The 18,136-nt window shown below is 41.5% G+C and overlaps 1 protein-coding gene across 4 annotated transcripts in view; it reads left to right on the plus strand.

The window, feature by feature from the left end:
• The window catches only part of CDH18 (cadherin 18), a 634,566-nt gene that overhangs the window by 188,903 nt on the left and 427,527 nt on the right, over positions 1-18,136 (plus strand). For 3 of the 4 annotated variants that reach the window (XM_081873021.1, XM_081873022.1, XM_081873026.1), the window contains exon 2: positions 3,595-3,667. The gene's annotated coding sequence lies outside the window, so the exon portion shown is untranslated. The remainder of the gene's footprint in view (positions 1-3,594; positions 3,668-18,136) is intronic. The other variant, XM_081873024.1, reaches the window with a different exon arrangement.

Consider the following 18,136-nt stretch of genomic DNA (forward strand, 5'->3'; position numbering starts at 1 on the left):
AAATAACTTTGATTTATTTTTATTTTTTTAAAAGAAAGCAGGTTTATTGGAGTTTGGGTGGAAAATACTGCCTGATGTGTTGTGCCTAATGAAAAGTTTGAAGTACAACTGAATGCCAGCAGTTTAAGACAAAACCAGGTACCGCCTGGATGATACTGCACTGATTTTGATCATCCAGTCGCTTCCAGCTAGAAGAGAGTATGGGTTTAAATCTGCTTTTTATACTTTTGCATCCTCAAAATCGAAGAGTTTTTTTCTCATGCCAGCTAAGCTTGAACTGTTTCTATATAAGCATAAATATTAATGCTCCAATCTATAGGAGAGTTCCCTCTTTATGTTTTGCCCTACCAAGGACACACCAGAAGCAAAGTACTCCGATGGCTAAAATGTGTGGATGATAGTTTCAAGGTTTCAATATGCAAGGTTTCAATAACACAGTTCTACTACAGCACAAACTTCTCCAATTATGGAGTCAAAACTATAGTGACTTTGGAAGTAATGGTATGGGTTCTGTCTCTTTTATCTGCATGCATGGCATGGCTATGTTTTTAATCACCCCCCAGTTCTTTTTCCTGTAGGAGCTTTCCTCTGTATTTCGTCAGACATATAAATTAGTAATTTCAATATAACTTCATGCTTCTCTTTTTATACCCCTGATAATGCCAGCACACACATAGCTGCCTTCAGAAGTCTTGTTACAGATAGGTAGCCGTGTTGGTCTGCCATAGTCAAAACAAAACAAATTCCTTCCAGTAGCACCTTAAAGACCAACTAAGTCAGTTCTTGGTATGAGCTTTCGTGTGCATGCACACTTCTTCAGATACACTGAAACAGAAGTTTCCAGACCCTTCTATATAGTGAGAAGGTGGGGAGGGGTATTACTCAGAAGGGTGGTGGGAATGGGTGATTGGCAGATAGCTGTGATGAGCCTGTTGACGACTCTTAACGACTGCAATAGGTCTTACAGGAAAAAGCAAGGGGTGAAAAGGTGAAAAATGGCTTTGTCATGTATAATGAGATAAGAATCCAAGGTCTTTGTTCAGACCAGGTTTCTCCATGGTTTTGAGTTTGGTGATAAGTTGTAATTCAGCAGCTTCTCTTTCCAGTCTATTTCTGAAATTCCTTTGTAGTAAAACAGCTACTTTGAGATCTTGTATAGAATGTCCTGGGAGATTGAAATGTTCTCCTACTGGTTTCTCTGTCTTGTGATTCCTGATGTCCGATTTATGTCCGTTTATTCTTTGGCGTAAGGTCTGGCCTGTTTGTCCAATATAGAGAGCTGAAGGACACTGTTGCCAACAAAGGAATGTTTTACTACAAAGGAATTTCAGAAATAGACTGGAAAGAGAAGCTGCTGAATTACAACTTATCACCAAACTCAAAACCATGGAGAAACCTGGTCTGAACAAAGACCTTGGATTCTTATCTCATTATACATGACAAAGCCATTTTTCACCTTTTCACCCCTTGCTTTTTCCTGTAAGACCTATTGCAGTCGTTAAGAGTCGTCAACAGGCTCATCACAGCTATCTGCCAATCACCCATTCCCACCACCCTTCTGAGTAATACCCCTCCCCACCTTCTCACTATATAGAAGGGTCTGGAAACTTCTGTTTCAGTGTATCTGAAGAAGTGTGCATGCACACGAAAGCTCATACCAAGAACTGACTTAGTTGGTCTTTAAGGTGCTACTGGAAGGAATTTGTTTTGTTTTCAGAAGTCTTGTAAAGGATGTATAGGGTACTTATTTCCTTGGTTTGGGGGTCAGATAACTCCATACCCTCCAACATTTCTCCAATGAAAATAGGGATGTCCTAAGGAATTCCAGCATCAAATCAGAAACCGGGATGACTTCTGTGACTCTGGGACTGTTCGTGGAAAAATAGGGACATTTGGAGGGTCTGAAACTGTACATGAAATCTGTGGATGCATTGCAAAATGCATTGTGATATGTATATATTTTTAATTAAAAGAAGATAGTAAGTTTGTTTGGTGCTGGCTCATGAAATTGTACCCCAAAACTTACTGTCTGCCCCAGGAGGAAAATTTTTGTTGGCTCCATTCGGAAAGCCAGCATGATATTGTGGCTGCAGGACCATTCTACGATTGGGGGAATGAAAGTTCAGATCACCATTCAGCACTGAATCTCACTGGGTGATAATGAGGGGCAGGGGCACCTGGGAAATATTCATGCTGTACAAATGAGAGGGAGAGGAGGGATGAAGAACTGTGTTTCAGGTATGATGTGGAAGCAAGGCCACTTGGAACAGTTCTGCTTTCCACCCAACCTCATATTGGGGAAATATGGTTGGGGTTCTTCTGAAGAGGGCTCCTCTGTAATGTGATTTGCATTTGTGATACGTGCTAACTAACTTCCTTGGTGTGCCGGTGAGGTTCGGATTATTGTCTTTTATGGTTTTGTGTGAATTAGGGTTGTGCCATACAGTTGACTACTGGTATTGAAATAACATTGTGATAAGTGTTTCAGCAAGGCAATACAGTGGTACCTTGGGTTAAGTACTTAATTTGTTCCGGAGGTCCGTTCTTAACCTGAAACTGTTCTTAACCTGAGGTACCACTTTAGCTAATGGGGCCTCCTGCTGCCACCACACAATTTCTGTTCTTATCCTGAAGCAAAGTTCTTAACCCGAAGTACTATTTTTGGGTTAGCGGAGTCTGTAACCTGAAGCGTATGAAACCTGAAGTGTATGTAACCCGAGGTACCACTATATACTGGTGAACAAAAGGTTGAGACTTGATGGTTTCCCAGCCAGCAGCTCAGCTGAACAGATACTTTGCGGATACTTTGCAGGCTTAGTTTGCTCTCTCTCCCTCCTCCCTCCTAACAGATAAGAAATGACATAAGCCCTCACACAAACCAGCAAACCCTTTCAGCTTCACCAATATGTTTCTTGCTCCTTTCCTCGGCCAATTTTAACCACTTGCAAGCATATAAACCAACTCTTTCAGTAGAACTTCCTGCTCTCAAAAACTCAAAAGCTCCAGCAGCAAAGTAAACAGGGAACATAAGCAAAGAATTGGAAAGTGCTTCTTTCACACCCACCCCAATGGGGGGGGGAGGAGGAAGTGTTGTTGTTTTTATTTTCCCCCTAAATAGCTTTTCTCCATATTAAAAGGGATGTTTGTTTGTTTGTTTATTGGAGAAGCTCCACTTCCAAGAGCAGGCACAGTGGGGCCCTCTGCTGCTGCAGGAAGACCCGGTGAGGCCCTCCACCACTGTGGATAGGTGCAATGAGGTCCTCTGCCACAGGGATTCCTGGGAGTCCCTCCACCACTGGGATGCCCAACAAAGCCCTCTGCTTCCACGGGGATGCAAGATGGGGTCCTCCTCCCCCACAGGGAGGCCCGGCGAGGCCCTCCACTGCCGTGGATATATATATATATTGTGATATATCAAGATCTTATGATGCTTAGTTGGTGATATATATCATGATATTGAAAAACCAGATATCGCCCAGCCCTAGTGCAAATGTGTTTAGACTGCACATTCACAAATGAGGGGCCTGGCCTGGATATTTCAAGTATGAATGAAGATGTCATGCAAACGAAATCATTTATATATTTTTATTTCAGAAGAAAAAGATTGAATGAGAAGGCATTTCGTAACAGGAGAAGCTACTTTAAAATTTACAGCAGCATTCAAAAGGTAGGGTTTTTTTTTATTCTTCCCAATGTTGCTATTAATTTTACATGAGGAATGTCAGAATTCTTGTCACATCCATGTCCCTTTCTTTTAGAGGTGCTTGCTTTTAAGATGGAGAACATTGTGCAATACAAAAAAAGAGAACATTCCTCTGTTTTCATTATTTATCTAACTGCTTGTTCTTCTCCATAAATATTAAAAGTATACTAGATACTGTTTGAGAATATCATGGGATAGAGAGAGTTATCTGATACTTTGATATATTTTATCATCCCCCTCCCCCAAATCAGACCCCTTCCTCCAATTATGGATAAAACAAGCTATATTTGAAGCTAAAGCTCTATTTCATGCAGTAAGAAAGAATGACATTTCTTCTAAATGCCAAGCAAAAGGTTTCCCCAATACAGGCAACAGGTTTAATTTTAATGTGGCATTCTTAGAAGGAGAGAAAGTTGATAAATCTAAATGGTTATACCGATAACCAGGTCTGCACAGTGTGTCCTGCTGCATTATATGAAACTCACAAGTAATGTGTTATGGCCTGCCAGATGTTTGAAAACTCCCTTGTTTTTACAAAAAAAAAAAAAAAAAAGCTGGTCTTGGAGAGACTGAGTGTGCTGCAGGCACACAGTCACAATGGTGGCAGATATCGTTAAAAAGTTTAAGTGATTTAGATTTGAGAAGTTGTGTGGCGGGAGGGTTAACTTTGCCTCCCCAAGGTTATCTCCCAAGTTTTTCAAAGCAGTTCTTTGGGGCTAGTTGTTAAATAATCAAAACCCAGAAGGAGATCCCAGTTACAGATAAACTTATACCCTCCAACATCCCATAGAAGAAAATCAGAATGCATGTCTTTTGGAGCTATGCGCTTGTGGGATCCAGGTGACTGGAATACGGGGATATTTCGGGGCTGTGCTCTCCTTGGTGTATCCTGGGATCCAATCAGAAGCTGGAGTGTTCCACTCAAGAGCAGAACAGTTGATGGGTATGTCATCTTCTCATATCTAGCTTTGGCTGTGAGATTGGCCCCATCCACATTTTTAATCGAGTGAAGCTCTTGCATATAAGCAAACACTAGCTTTTGTCTGCCGGAGTACAGTACTGTTTAAAACTGTGCTTAAGCCTGTCTAGAAGCACAGAGCTGTGACAGCATTCAGGTGTTTTGGAAAGGGGTACAGAACAAATGCCAGCAAAGAGCTTGCAAGCACCTGCTGCATTCAGGCAATCTGTGAAAAGCTAAGCGTCTCAGGATTCAAATCCAGCATCTCCCAGTTCAGAGGGCTCTCTTTTTCTAGTCAAAGGAAAAAATGAAAGAAAGAAGTTCAAAAGCATAACATATAGTACACTGAAAAGAGAGAAAAGAAATCTCACTATTTCTCTTGTTTGGGGTAAATTTGCTCCCTTGCCACTCGGGAGTGCAAATAAAGAATTGGAATTCAAAGTAAAAACAAAAGTTTTTTTATGCAGAAATTTTGAGGAAGTTCTTTTCCTCCCCAGAGGGGGAGAAAAAGTTTTGTTGTTTGATGTGCTGGCTTGCAGAGATTCACCTAATTACTTACAGAAGAAATGGACAAAAAAAGTCATGGAAGAACTTGGAAAAACACATTTGTGGTTCCTTATAAGATTAGCCCTGTTGGAGGGGAGAGGGAAGAACACACAGAATGCTCCAACTACAATGTCCTCATTCTCACCCACTTTAATTCTGAAGGGGGCTTCTAAGTCCAACTGGCTAGACCTGCTTAGCCACCTCCTTGTGATTAGGAACCCTGATAGCATAAGGTTCCTGATCTTCATACATTCAGTCAAATGCCCCCTTCAGTGCAGTTTTTTTAATTAACTTGATCAGCAATACCAAGAGGCACCAAAACATTGTGGCTCCCAGGTGCTCCATGGTTTCACATGCAGTGATTGTGTATTTCATCTTTTTTCTGACAACCCACCCCACCAGCCTCCTTCTGAAACAGGGGCGGGGTGTGTGTGTATTAGTTGTAATGTGGTAAGATCCGTATTAAATTGACACTTCTTGCACATTTATCTTTTGAACTTCCCAGCCACTCCCAAGACGAAAAGAAAACAAAGAAAACAGTAGTAGGCAGAGAGGGCCTAAGATGCAAAATCGAAATGATAAAAATATGTATAGTGAGAATGAATGAACTAAATGATTGACCATCTGTCACTCTTTAATCAGATTGTCGCACTGCCTGTTGGTAAGGGATGGGCTTAGCTAGCAACATGATTAATTCCTCCATATGTGTTGATCTCCATGTGCAGACACTTGTGAACTTAGAAGAGATTCCCCCACTGCATTTAGTGGAGCCCTTTGACTCCTCCTCTTCCAGTCCTCCATCACATGTGCATAGTGTGGATGCACTTACTGTGATACTTCTAGCCAAACTTTACATTGGGAGTGGGAGGACTGTGATGGACCCATAGTTCAATCCAGCCAGCTATGTTTTGCTCCAGGGTTCCAGGGCACAAGCTAATGGTTTGCAGAGCATCATGGGTTTATTGAAGGTTTAGTGGCTGAGGAAAGGAAAATGGGTCATGCTGAATCTTTTAGCAGGCTCCATTCAACATGGAACTTTTATTTCCTTCCTTCCTTCCTTCCTTCCTTCCTTCCTTCCTTCCTTCTCCTGCTTTTCTTCTATCATGGGTTCCAAGGTGGCATACATGTATGATAACCCAAATGCTATTCACCCATCTAGGCAATGAGTAGGCTTAGACCTGCTTAGCTCCAGCTAGTGTACCTTCAGATAAAAGCATGGTTTTCTTTTAAAACAATTACATCATAATGGGAGAGTAGAGGTAATGTGATTCTATCCAGTAAATCCAACTACCAAGGAGTGGGAAGGTTAGCTTCCTCAGAGTGGCTAGGGAAACCCAGCCAGATGGGCAGAGTACAAATAATAAAATTGTTGTTGTTGTTTACTGGGGCTTATCAGGCCTTTCACAATGATCTGACAGGGCTTCGCTGAGGAGCATGTGCTGCACCGGGAGTGTACATTTAAACAGTCTTGGTTAATCCTGGTAAGTATGGTTTGTTAAAGGTACCAAGAATTGTTAGGAGACTGCGTTCCCCTTAAAGGTAAAGGGACCCCTGACAATTAAGTCCAGTCATGAATGACTCTGGGGTTGCAGCGCTCATCTCCCTTTAAAGGCTGAGGGAGCTGGCATTTGTCCGCTTCCGCAGACAGTTTTTCCGGGTCATGTGATCAGCATGACTAAGCTGCTTCTGGCGAAACCAGAGCAGTGCACGGAAATGCCATTTAGCTTCCCACCGGAGTGGTACCTATTGATCTACTTGCACAGGCATGCTTTCGAACTGCTAGGTTGGCAGGAGCTGGGACCGAACAACAGGAGCCCACCCCGTTGTGGGGATTTGAACCGCTGACCTTTCAATTGGCAAACGCAAGCAGCACAGTGGTTTAACCCACAGCGCCACCTGCGTTTCCCTTATGGAGCTACAATTCTCTGTCAATTCCTCTCCCCAAAGAACTCTGAGAACTATAGCTTTACAAACTACAGTCCCCAGGATTCTTTGGGGGACGCCACAATTGTTTAAAGTGGTATAATACTTCTTTAAATGTGTAGTGTGGATGGAGCCAAGCAAAGTAACAATAGGTTATATGCGCACCCCCCCCCCAGTAAGCACAAAAATGATTTATTTCACTGCTGTAGAGAGTCCCCATATATCTGGAACTGCAGAGAAGAATGTAAGGTTGGTATCTCCAGACATACTTGAACCCAACAAGAGTACTTTTTTCTAGAAATTAAGTGTCATGGGTAGCAGCAAATGCAGTGATGTTAGCTATTCATTTCTAGACGTTGTCTGTCGAGATAGCACATCTCTTCTGTGGTGATTGCATTTTCAAAGAAACTGAGTATTATCGTTTGAATGCTGAGAGAATTCAATTCGTCCTCCTATAATTGCTGGTCCAATTGCTGTGCAAAAGTGGATGTGCCAACATCACACTTCCTGAAGAGTGTCTTGAATAGAAATTATGGTGAAGAATGTGTGTTGTTGATGTGTCTACCCCACCCCACCCCCCGGTAATAATTTTGTGACCTCTCACTGTCTTTTGAGTTTTTATTATCTCATTCCACTTCAGAAAAAAAGTAAAGTTTACTATGGTGTATTCACAATGAGAAGAGAGCCTGTCTATGGGAATGCTGCACCCCACAAGTGTGATATTGAGATCTTAGGCTACATTGCAGGCTGCTCCTGCTGGATTTTCTGCCTTTGGCTCTTTGAAACCTATGACAATAGCTGGAGAATACAATATTTCAGCTGCATTATGTAACAGTGTACTTCCTCTCTTCTGACTCACAGCATGCAGACAGGCTGCAGCAGATTGAGTGTATAAGTTCAATAGCGTGTCCAGTGGTCAAGAAGGTGGTTTCTGTACATACTGTAGAGGGAAGTGAGAGGCAGATGGGGCTCCTCAACCTGGTTACGTAACCCATCTAGGAGAAGAAATACTCTGCTCCTAAACCTCCGCTGCCTTGCAGGGCATCTTTGGGGAAAGAAAAAGCTAAGGAGTAAACACTACATAAATCTGGAGTGGAGTCCCCAAGATGGTTGGATGGTGTCTTATACACCTTCTTCTGGCAACTCCTGCAGCTGGTGCCAAACATATTGTTCTGCTTTCCTTTGGACCACATCAGTGAAGCCAAGAGGGGGTATTGTCATTCAGCCAGCTCTGGACCTCCATACATACTGCCTAGGTTTGCACCCCAGGGACATCACTTCAGTGCTGCTAATGCTGTGGTTTGACTTCACCCCTGGTAGCAAGCTCCATTGTCTCTTGAGACGGGTGGATGCCAGCAACAAGTAGGATTCCAGGAAGCTGCCTTACACTGAGTAGGTGGGATCAGACCATCTAGCTCAGTATTGTCTGCAGCTTTCCAGGTTTTCAGAAAGGGTTCTGGTGAATGAACCTGGGAACTTATGCATGCACATAAAGTTCTCTGCCACTGAGTTGCAGCACATTTCACACCAAGGCAGATTGTTCATAGTGAGAGTTCATTGGTATTCTGAACCCGGATGTGGTAAGTTCAGGATGTTCTCAGATCAAGTAAGAGTCCATAAAAGGATCATCACTAAGTCTTTGTCTGTTCATCACAGTGATAAATGGGCTAAACTCACAGATCTAAACAAATGCATCACAGAAAGTGATATTTACAGATGACATTGCACTATGCAGTGTAGAGAAACAGGAATTGCAAGAGCTTCCAAGCAGGTAGAAGATGTTATTAGAAGAGAGATCGATCGATACAGACAAGACGGATTATAGGAGTTGTGGGAACAACAAGGCAAGAAGGAACACCTTCAATTTAGAAAATGAACCACTGCGGAAAGCGCATGAATTTAAATTTCTAGGCTCTATGATTATGAGAACAAATAAGGAAAGAAGTTAAAATAAATTTCAGAGCCAATTGCTCAAATGGCGGGGAATTATTAGGTGGTGTTGGCATTTGCCAATTACCTTGAGGAAGGAAGGCATATTAAACAATTGTTTACTCAGTTATGGTCTATGATGAGCTAGAAAAGAACATAGAGCTTATTTTCTCCACAGACTTAAATTTGTCTGTTATTCTCCTGCCCTGAGGAATCTGGGGACTGCAGATCTGTCGAGAGGATTAGGAGACTTTCACATAGACTTCTCAACACCTTCTTTAAACAATTCTTAGAATTCTTTGGAAGAATCCATGATAGTTTATTGGTATATACCAGTTACTTGTTTGAATCAAAGATAGAATTGATATGTATAGAATACAATATAGAAAGAAATTGGGTTTCCTAGGGAAAGAAGAGCGGTGGGCTGAGGGGAACTTCTATGTCAGATGTAGCATGAAATTATTACCAATATGTGATGTCTATAGTTGATTATTAACCTGATCTTCACAACCACCTCCATGGCAGCTGCTGCTCATGCTGACTTCAAACCCTTTTTAAAGCATGTATTGAATGTGCTTATGAATTGCCTTCCTGCCCTAAAGAGTATACACAATGATTAAAACCAATACAAAACAATATCGAAACCACCAGAACCATCATTCAAACAATTCTCAGAATGGAATTTAAAACTCTTCAAGAGACAGGTGCACCAAAGCAGTGTTTACAGCCTGCCTAAAGCTAGGCAAAGATGGGACTAATCTGATTTCACAATCAGAGCACTACTGTAGAAAATACCCTGTCCCAAGTATGCACCAACTTAGCCTCTCTTGGTGGGAGGGTGGAGGAGTCACACATCAGGTGCCTCTAATGATGACCATGAATTTTGGACAGGTTTACATGGGAGGAGAAGTTCTTCCAGTTATTCTGGCCCCAACTCAATTATAGGTGAGAACCGGCTGCTTGAATTGTGCTTTGGAACAAATAGGAAGCCAGTGTAGATGATTCTAGACTGGTGTAGTATGGTCCATAAAGCACTTGCCTGAAAACAGTCTGCTCAAGCTGAAGCTTTTGATTACTCTTCAGGAGCAGTCCCATGTAGAGCACATTGTAGTATTCCAAATTACAGGTAACTAAGGCATGGATCACTGTAGACATATCTGCTTTCGTGGCACAGCTGGCACACCAACTGATGCTAAGCACAGTCTGTCCTGGTCAAAACAGCCATCTGGCCTTTCAGCAGTTATAGAGGGTCAAAAGGTACCCCCAAATTGCAAACTTGATCCTTTAGATCAGCGGTTCTCAACCTGTGGGTCCCCCAGATGTTGTTGGACTACAACTCCCATTATCCATGAGCTCTGGCCTTGCTAGCTAGGGGTGATGAGAGTTGTAGTTCAACAACATCTGTGGACCCACAGGTTGAGAAGGGCTGCTTTAGAAGGATCCTTTAGTGGAACTCCATTCATAACATGCTGTTACTTAAATCCAGCATTATCTGTATATTGATTAGTTGTGCCTCTATTTTGTCCTGATTGAGCCTCAATTGATTAACTCCTATGCCACATGCAGAGGCAGTTTTGTGCAAGTTGATTGCATGATTTGTTGTGCATGGACTTTAAGCACTTAAAACAACAACACAACCCTGCTCATTAAATCATGCTAAAAGCTATTAATACAGAGTTCCATATCTCTCATTACATTGTACAGAACTGCCTCTGTGTGATGTTGTTCATGGATATAAGTTAGCATAAGCATCAGGGTTGGGCTCCTCCATTGCTATAATACATTTATAAGAGCACTTGTAAAGAAAGGTGAGATTAGAAAAGCTTTGCCATATGTTTATCACACACAAAACTGTTTCAGCCAGGCTGAGTTTAAATGGAGTGTCAACTTTGAAGAGAGGGTTCAAAGGAGTGGGAAAATGTTGCCTTCCAAAGGCAACAAAGACAATGCTCAACATTTTTCCACACTGTGTTCATTGTTGAAACTGCTGCAAAACAGGTAGCACTGGTCCAGTTTTCCAGGTAACTGGAGCACACACGTATTGCTGGCTATTCCATTAGGTTGGGTGATATGACTCAGGGTTCATCTAAGAAGCCTTCAGGCATTCTAATCTACTGTATAAGACCAAGATGTTAGCAGAGATAAGCACATTAAGATCCTCCCCCATCACATTATCCTCTAGAGTGGTACCTTGGGTTACAGATGCTTCATGTTATAGATGCTTCAGGTTACAGACTGCTAACCCAGAAATAGTACCATGGGTTAAGAACTTTTCTTCAGGATGAGAACAGAAATTGCACTGTGGTGGTGCGGTGGCCGTGGGAGGCCCCATTAGCTAAAGTGGTGTCTCAGGTTAAGAACAGTTTCAGGTTAAGAACAGACCTCCGGAACGAATTAAGTTCTTAACCCAAGGTACCACTGTATTAATTGGAAGGTAAACTTCAGAAGAGGGAAACCTTTTGTACTTGCAGATACACCTCCCCACCAAGTTTGGAACCTGGGAATATCAGGATTATAAATCATGGAAAGAGCTCCCCTTGCTTCAGAAGTTGATCCTCCAAGTCATGGAGGATGGGGTAATAGAAGGCAGGAGAGCTTAATGCTCTCATCCTCAGTCTCTTAATTCATGTGTTGGTTTTACAAGTGAGTGCTATAATGAACATAAAAGAAAGCCTAAAATTGCATAAAAGCAGCAGCATACTGAAGTTCTAGATAGAGTCTAAAATTACTAATAACAATATAATGTAAAATAATGTAACAACATAAAAAGCACAAAAGTAGTTTTTCTTTTTCCTTTTAGCGTAAGCTCGCATCTGCTTTAAATAAATCTTGAGTGCAAAATTCAGGATAGCTCTTCTTACAGTGCAAAAAACTTGAGATAAGTTTATGATCACTGGCTGAAGTGATATTAGCTGCTGCCTAAAATCCCTGGAGATTTTTTTTTTTTTTTTTTTGGTAGTCTTATCTGAATTCTTTCAGCCTCACTCAAAATTCCTTTGATGTTTTTCGGAACCTCCACATCTACCCTGGACAGCACTTTAAATTCTGTAGCGTTTGGGGGGATACAATCCCTCCCCTGAAAACTTCTCTTCTTATAAAAATCCATTTGGTTTCCCTCATATTTTGTTGCCAGTTTTGTCTGAATCCATATTTTCCCCGCCCCCACTTTTTGTGTGTGAAATCTATTTGCAATTCTACTGCGTATATCAGCAATATGATGGACTCTATACAAGTTGCTATTCTTTATACATTTCTTTAATAATTCTTTATATAAACAATTGAAATATTGTTGATTCATAGTAGAACAAGGTGGAACAGCCTAACAGCACAATCCAAACCTAAGATCCACTGGAATGAGTTTGGATTTGGTAGATATTGGGCTTTCCTGTCTAGGCCAGGGTTCAGCTAGGGCTGCACTGACTTAAGTCTCCCATCCCAGATTTGCTGGCGATAATGACAATGCAAATCGTTCACTCTGGCTCAACTAGGACTCGGCCAAGGCTCAGCTGACAGAACTTAAACCGGCAGAATATATGGCAGCATGAGTCTTCCAAGAGGGGTCCAGGAGTGTGGCAGGGGCAGGGCAGGGCAAGGGTAAATTTACCCCTATCCTAGCTCCCTTTCAGCTTGGTCATGTGACCTAGCAAGCTGGCAGACCTTAGTGGGCAGGAAGGGTGGTCTAAATCAAATTCCTCCAAATTCCTCTTGAACTGAGTTTTGAGTAGGTGTAATTTATGCCAGGTTCCTATAGTTAGGATTGCTTTGTAATACAGGTACATTGGGTGCTTTTCAATGTGTTTCAGCTGGATATAGACTGTACCTGCTGTTGACTGGAAAGCTTTGTGTTTGTTTGTGTGTTTGTTTGTTGTTTGTTTGTGTCCCTCTCTGTGTGCATATATAATATTTAATGTTACTGTTTTAAAGGACACTGTGTGAGCTATGCTGTTCCTTATGTACCAATTTTAATCATTATTAGGAAACTTTAGATGATGATGATGATAGATAGATAGATAAATAGATAGATAGATAGATAGATAGATAGATAGATAGATAGAGCTACATGCAGGGGAAAGTTCACTAGATTAAGATGGGGACACATGCATACATAGCAAAAAGATGACACTTGAGATGCTTTATCCAGACATTCCTATCCTGAAATGGAGAAACCAACTTTTATATCTGCAGCTAATAAAGATTCAGGGCTCTATTAAGTTGGCCAGATGTGTTTTTTGATGCAGATTGGAATGATGCAAACAGATCTAACACTCTCTCTCTCTCTCTCTCTCTCTATATATATATATATAATCCACTGTCACAATGGTTATGATAGTTTGGTATGTCACCAGAATGCAATTTTGGGATTGGTATTTTGAAAACTACCTATATAATTTTTGGGGGATTTAGCCTAGCCCATAGTTGAGAATGTGTTTACATCATTGGAAACATCTTCTTTTATTTTGGATGGGTTGGTTTTTTTAATCTACTGTACTAATATCCCACCTGATCAAAGCTGTTTTAGGGTGACTTACAAGTCACAAGAATGGGTGACAGAGGCAATCCAGAGAAAGGGTTGGAAGACAGCTCCCAGAACCACGATGAGCTGCAGTTGCTTGGAGAGGGTCCATTTTATAAAATCCGTATTATAAAGTCAATATTTTTATCCACGAGAAATAAACTTGATTTGTCTGCGGTATAGGTTTAAGTAGGACTTTTATTGCAAAGGGTATTCACAAGGGCAAGCAGAGCTTAGCTGCAAAGCTGCAGACACGTCTTCTAACAAATTGTACTTTGATTCTAATTTAGTGCAACTGTTGTGCACCAATAAATCATCCAGAGATACGCAGCCCATATTCATTTCTCTGAAGCTTCGGGCTTTGTGCCAGTTGTTGCCTTGGAGTGTCACACTCGAACGTTATATTTGCAGCTGAAAGGTAGTTAAAGAAACAGTAATTGGGCAATGATTTCTCTTCTCCTTTTGTCCATGATAAGTCCATCATTGAGCTTCAGGTAGAGCTCTGACTAAAATGTACTTGAATCATATACACCAGTCACAAACTCATTCTCCAAGAGTGAATCCTTATGTAGCCAAAATAGCGTCATACAAACCCAGGAGCAAAGTACCAGCCGTTTTGCAGTTACCCCACAGGTAACTTGCAAAAACAGTCCATTCAGGACTGAACTTATTGCCATGAAAAGCTGACTAACTCTTGGGAGAGGAATAGAAAACAGGAGGGGAGAAATAACCTGAAAAGTTATTTTCTGGAACCTGAACAGGAGCACTCCACACTGAAAATTTTTGTTGCGGGTCCCATTTGTAATATCTTGATTGTGTACATTACTTAAGCCTTAGTAGGCACAACGCATCATATCGGAAATGGGTAAGAATGGCAAATCTGAGGCCATGTAACTTGAGACTTCTATGCACCTCTTGTACAAAGACATTGATAGTTACCACAGTTACTAAATCTGACTTGACTTCTCAGTTTCTTTTTCTAACAACCCACAAAGACACAATAATCAAGGAGCAGGACTTGATTCCATTTCAGTTTCTTTTTAATGAGTCCATGTGGGGTTCATTACACTCAGATTTTCTAATGCTGCTCTTGTCCTTGGGGAATTAACATTTATTCTAGGGAGCAAAGTTTGCCCTCTACTTAAACCTTAGTCTGCCTCCCTGACTTCCTTTCACCTGCCTATTTTTCACAAAGAGTATGTTTCATGGGGAAAGTTTTTCCCCCCCATCTACTTCTCTGCTCACTGAATTTTTCCTGAACCTTTCCCACCATTGTTTTGTTTTGCTCTCCTGGTTGACTTAACAGCTTTCTGTCTTTCTTTCTTAGTTTCGGAATTTTTTACATATACAGTGGTACCTCTGGTTAAGAACTTAATTCGTTCTGGAGGTCCGTTCTTAACCTGAAACTGTTCTTGACCTGAGGTACCAATTTAGCTAATGGGCCCTCCCACTGCCACGCAATTTCTGTTCTCATCCTGAAACAAAGTTCTTAACCCGAGGTACTATTTCTGGGTTAGTGGAGTCTGTAACCTGTAGCGTCTGTAACCCGAGGTACCGCAGTACAATCAAAACACAATTTCATTTTGTCTCTTATTTTTGTCAACTTCCCACCCTGTTTTCCATGGAGTTATTGTTTCTCCCCTTTTGCTGCACCCTATCTTTTATCTTTTAATCATAACCACTATGTATTATAATTAATTACTTCTGATGCTCATAGCTCAAATTCTACTCATGTTCATCATGCTATAATCATTATTTAAGCAATCCAAAAAAGACATCCATTTTCCCACAAAACGCTCATAATTAGATTCTACTAGTTTTGCTGGGGTGACTTTGATGGTGAAGAAAGAGATTCATTCATTCATTCATTCAAAATTAACACCATTTTTTCCCCTCTTTACCATCGAGGTCACCCCCAGTTTAGAAAGTTTATCCCTCTCACCCACCTCCATCATTTTCTGACATGCTCCTTTCTGTTCCATTGTACCAGATACTTCTCCACCAACTGCTCATTCCTTCAGTTAAGGCAGGTATCACTTACATGTGGCCTTCCCTACCGTCCCTAACTTTTGACTGGGGCTGGATTCCAACAAGTTAGCCACCCTACCTTGACTAATGCCTCCCTGGTTTGTTTTTTATCACAGCCTGGCATACCTACCTGCCCTTCAAGCATGGTTTGTTCCCACCGTGTTTTCTGTGCTTGACTGTTTCCCGCAGTGATGGAACAAAAACAATTTAATGCTTATTTTAGAGTAATTGTGCTTCTTCTTTCCCACTTCTTATTGTGTGGCCAGAATTGGCAGCACTAGCTGCTGCTTTGCTCTTGAGCTTAAGAATATACTTCTATGTTACAAAACATTAGTTTTATTAATGGAGAGAGTCTTGGATTCTGTTATATATGCGAAGAAAAAAAATAAGAGACCATGAGCTTCATTGGCACATTTGCTGTCTGCATGGCCAGAATATTGATATGTTCCTGCAGCTATATGTGTGTTGTAATAATCTAACACGGTATGGTGGAAACAGTCTTAAAATCCATGCATCCACTTTCTTCATCTCTTGCTTTTATGGTTAAATAAAGAAGTGGGCTTTGCTCTGCTACACTTTTGTACCCAAATAAGCATAATCAAATGTTTGTGAGGCATGTACCAAACACTGATTTGTTGATTTTGCTAAAATCAGTCAATCTTGTACTCATTAGATTAAAAGTTAGTGATGGAGTATGGATGGATTGATTCATGTGATAATCATGACACTCTCTTGCTTGTTCCAAGCCAGGAGAAAATGAAAATGGTTGAATTGAGCCTGTTGCTAGCTGACTGAAAAGTAATAATAATAGCATTTTGTACTTGAAAAGTACCTGCTGTTCCAACCATTATTCTAAACTTTGAGGCAGGATCGTTATGGTAGTGGGCAGAACTGGGGGACTAAAAATGGGGAGTGTTTGGGAGCAGAATATATGGTACTTTTAGTGATAAGAGACAAATATTACAGAACTACCACCTCATGTTCCCTTGCAGGAAATGACATCTAGGGAACATGGGGTTTCTACTTATCTCTGCCTGCTGCTTCAGTTTGAGAGAGAGCCCTAGTTTGAAACAATTCTTTCCAGCTAATGGAAGGATAGCAAGCCCTTGTTTTTCTCTAAAATGCCAACTCTACTGCTGATTACCCCCTGCCTCCTCTCAAAGGTTGGGTTTGGTTTTGGTCCTTGGGAAGGGAAGGTAGACAAATGAATCCTGCTTTAAGCAAGGCCCAAATTTGAAGAGGTCAGCTCCTAGACTTCTCAGACTGGAGGCTTTCATACTTTGAAGTCCTGGAATGCTGAATTTGCTCCCATCACTAATGCTGCTTATTGCTTTGGAAGCCAAAAGCTGCTGGGACAAAGAGTCGCTTCCTGTACAAATCCTCATGTCCCCCAGTTCCTCATGGGAGGCTCTGCCCAAATTCACTTTCCAAGAGGTAAGGCTGTATAGTAAAGGTAAAGGGACCCTGACTATTCGGTCCAGTTGTGATTGACTCTGGGGTTGCGGCGCTCATCTCACTTTACTGGCCAAGGGAGCCGGCGTACAGCTTCTGGGTCATGTGGCCAGCATGACTAAGCCGCTTCTGACGAACCAGAGCAGCGCACGGAAACACCGTTTAGTACTTACTAACACTGTGTAGTACTTACATTAAAATCTTTTCTGTAGCTTTACCATAGCTGAAAAACATTTCACCCAGAGAGGCCCTGCCAATTTGCTTCACTAGTCACTAAAACACAGCTTTTCAGTACTTTTTTTTCTTTTTTAATTAGGCAAAGCTTTTAAGAAAGTGGTGATGTGATGTGTTTTAAAACAGCTAATGAAAAGGAGTAATAAAAATGAAACATCAGGAAAGGAAGAGTGGGAAGTCAAGAAGTTATGTATGTATGCAAAAACAAACAAACCCAGCCCCTCCCCCCCACTATATATGATGATAAGAAAGTGCTGATATGCACATGAGATATGTAAACCTGTCCCACCACTTGATATTTTTGAGGCATACACAACTGTTCACTGAAAGTGTGTGTGTGTGTGTGTGTGTGTGTGCGCGCGCGCATGTGCATAATCTTGCCTTGAGTATGACTTTAAAATGTGGTTGATTATTTTAAATCATCATCACTTCTCACTCCTGCTGTTCTGCAAATTAGGAAGTGGCAAAGTCAACTTGGACAGTGGGGTAATCTCCCCCGTTCTGCACAACCACAACCAACAACAACTTGCTTCTGCCTAATTTTAAAATGTTGTGGTTCGAGGACCCGACCCCCGCGAAGTGAAATGACAAGGACACATGATATAAGGTTAATGGGCTAGAAAAGGCCACAACTTTATTGATTACAGCAATGAAAAAGGTATTGGCTTAGGCATTGGATTGAAACAAGTGGGTTTATTCACCAGTAGGTGGAGCCTGTTGATGCTAATCCAACTATAGGTTCACCCCTGCTGTCACTGAGGGTCGTGCCATGGCCTCCCGCCAAGCAGGCATCGGACAGAATACACGACCGCCAGATTCCTTTAACGGAATACCCCTAAAAATTGAAGGC

This window comes from Podarcis erhardii (assembly GCF_964252035.2).
Source record: "Podarcis erhardii genome assembly, chromosome: 8".
Classification (NCBI taxonomy): Eukaryota; Metazoa; Chordata; class Lepidosauria; order Squamata; family Lacertidae; genus Podarcis; species Podarcis erhardii.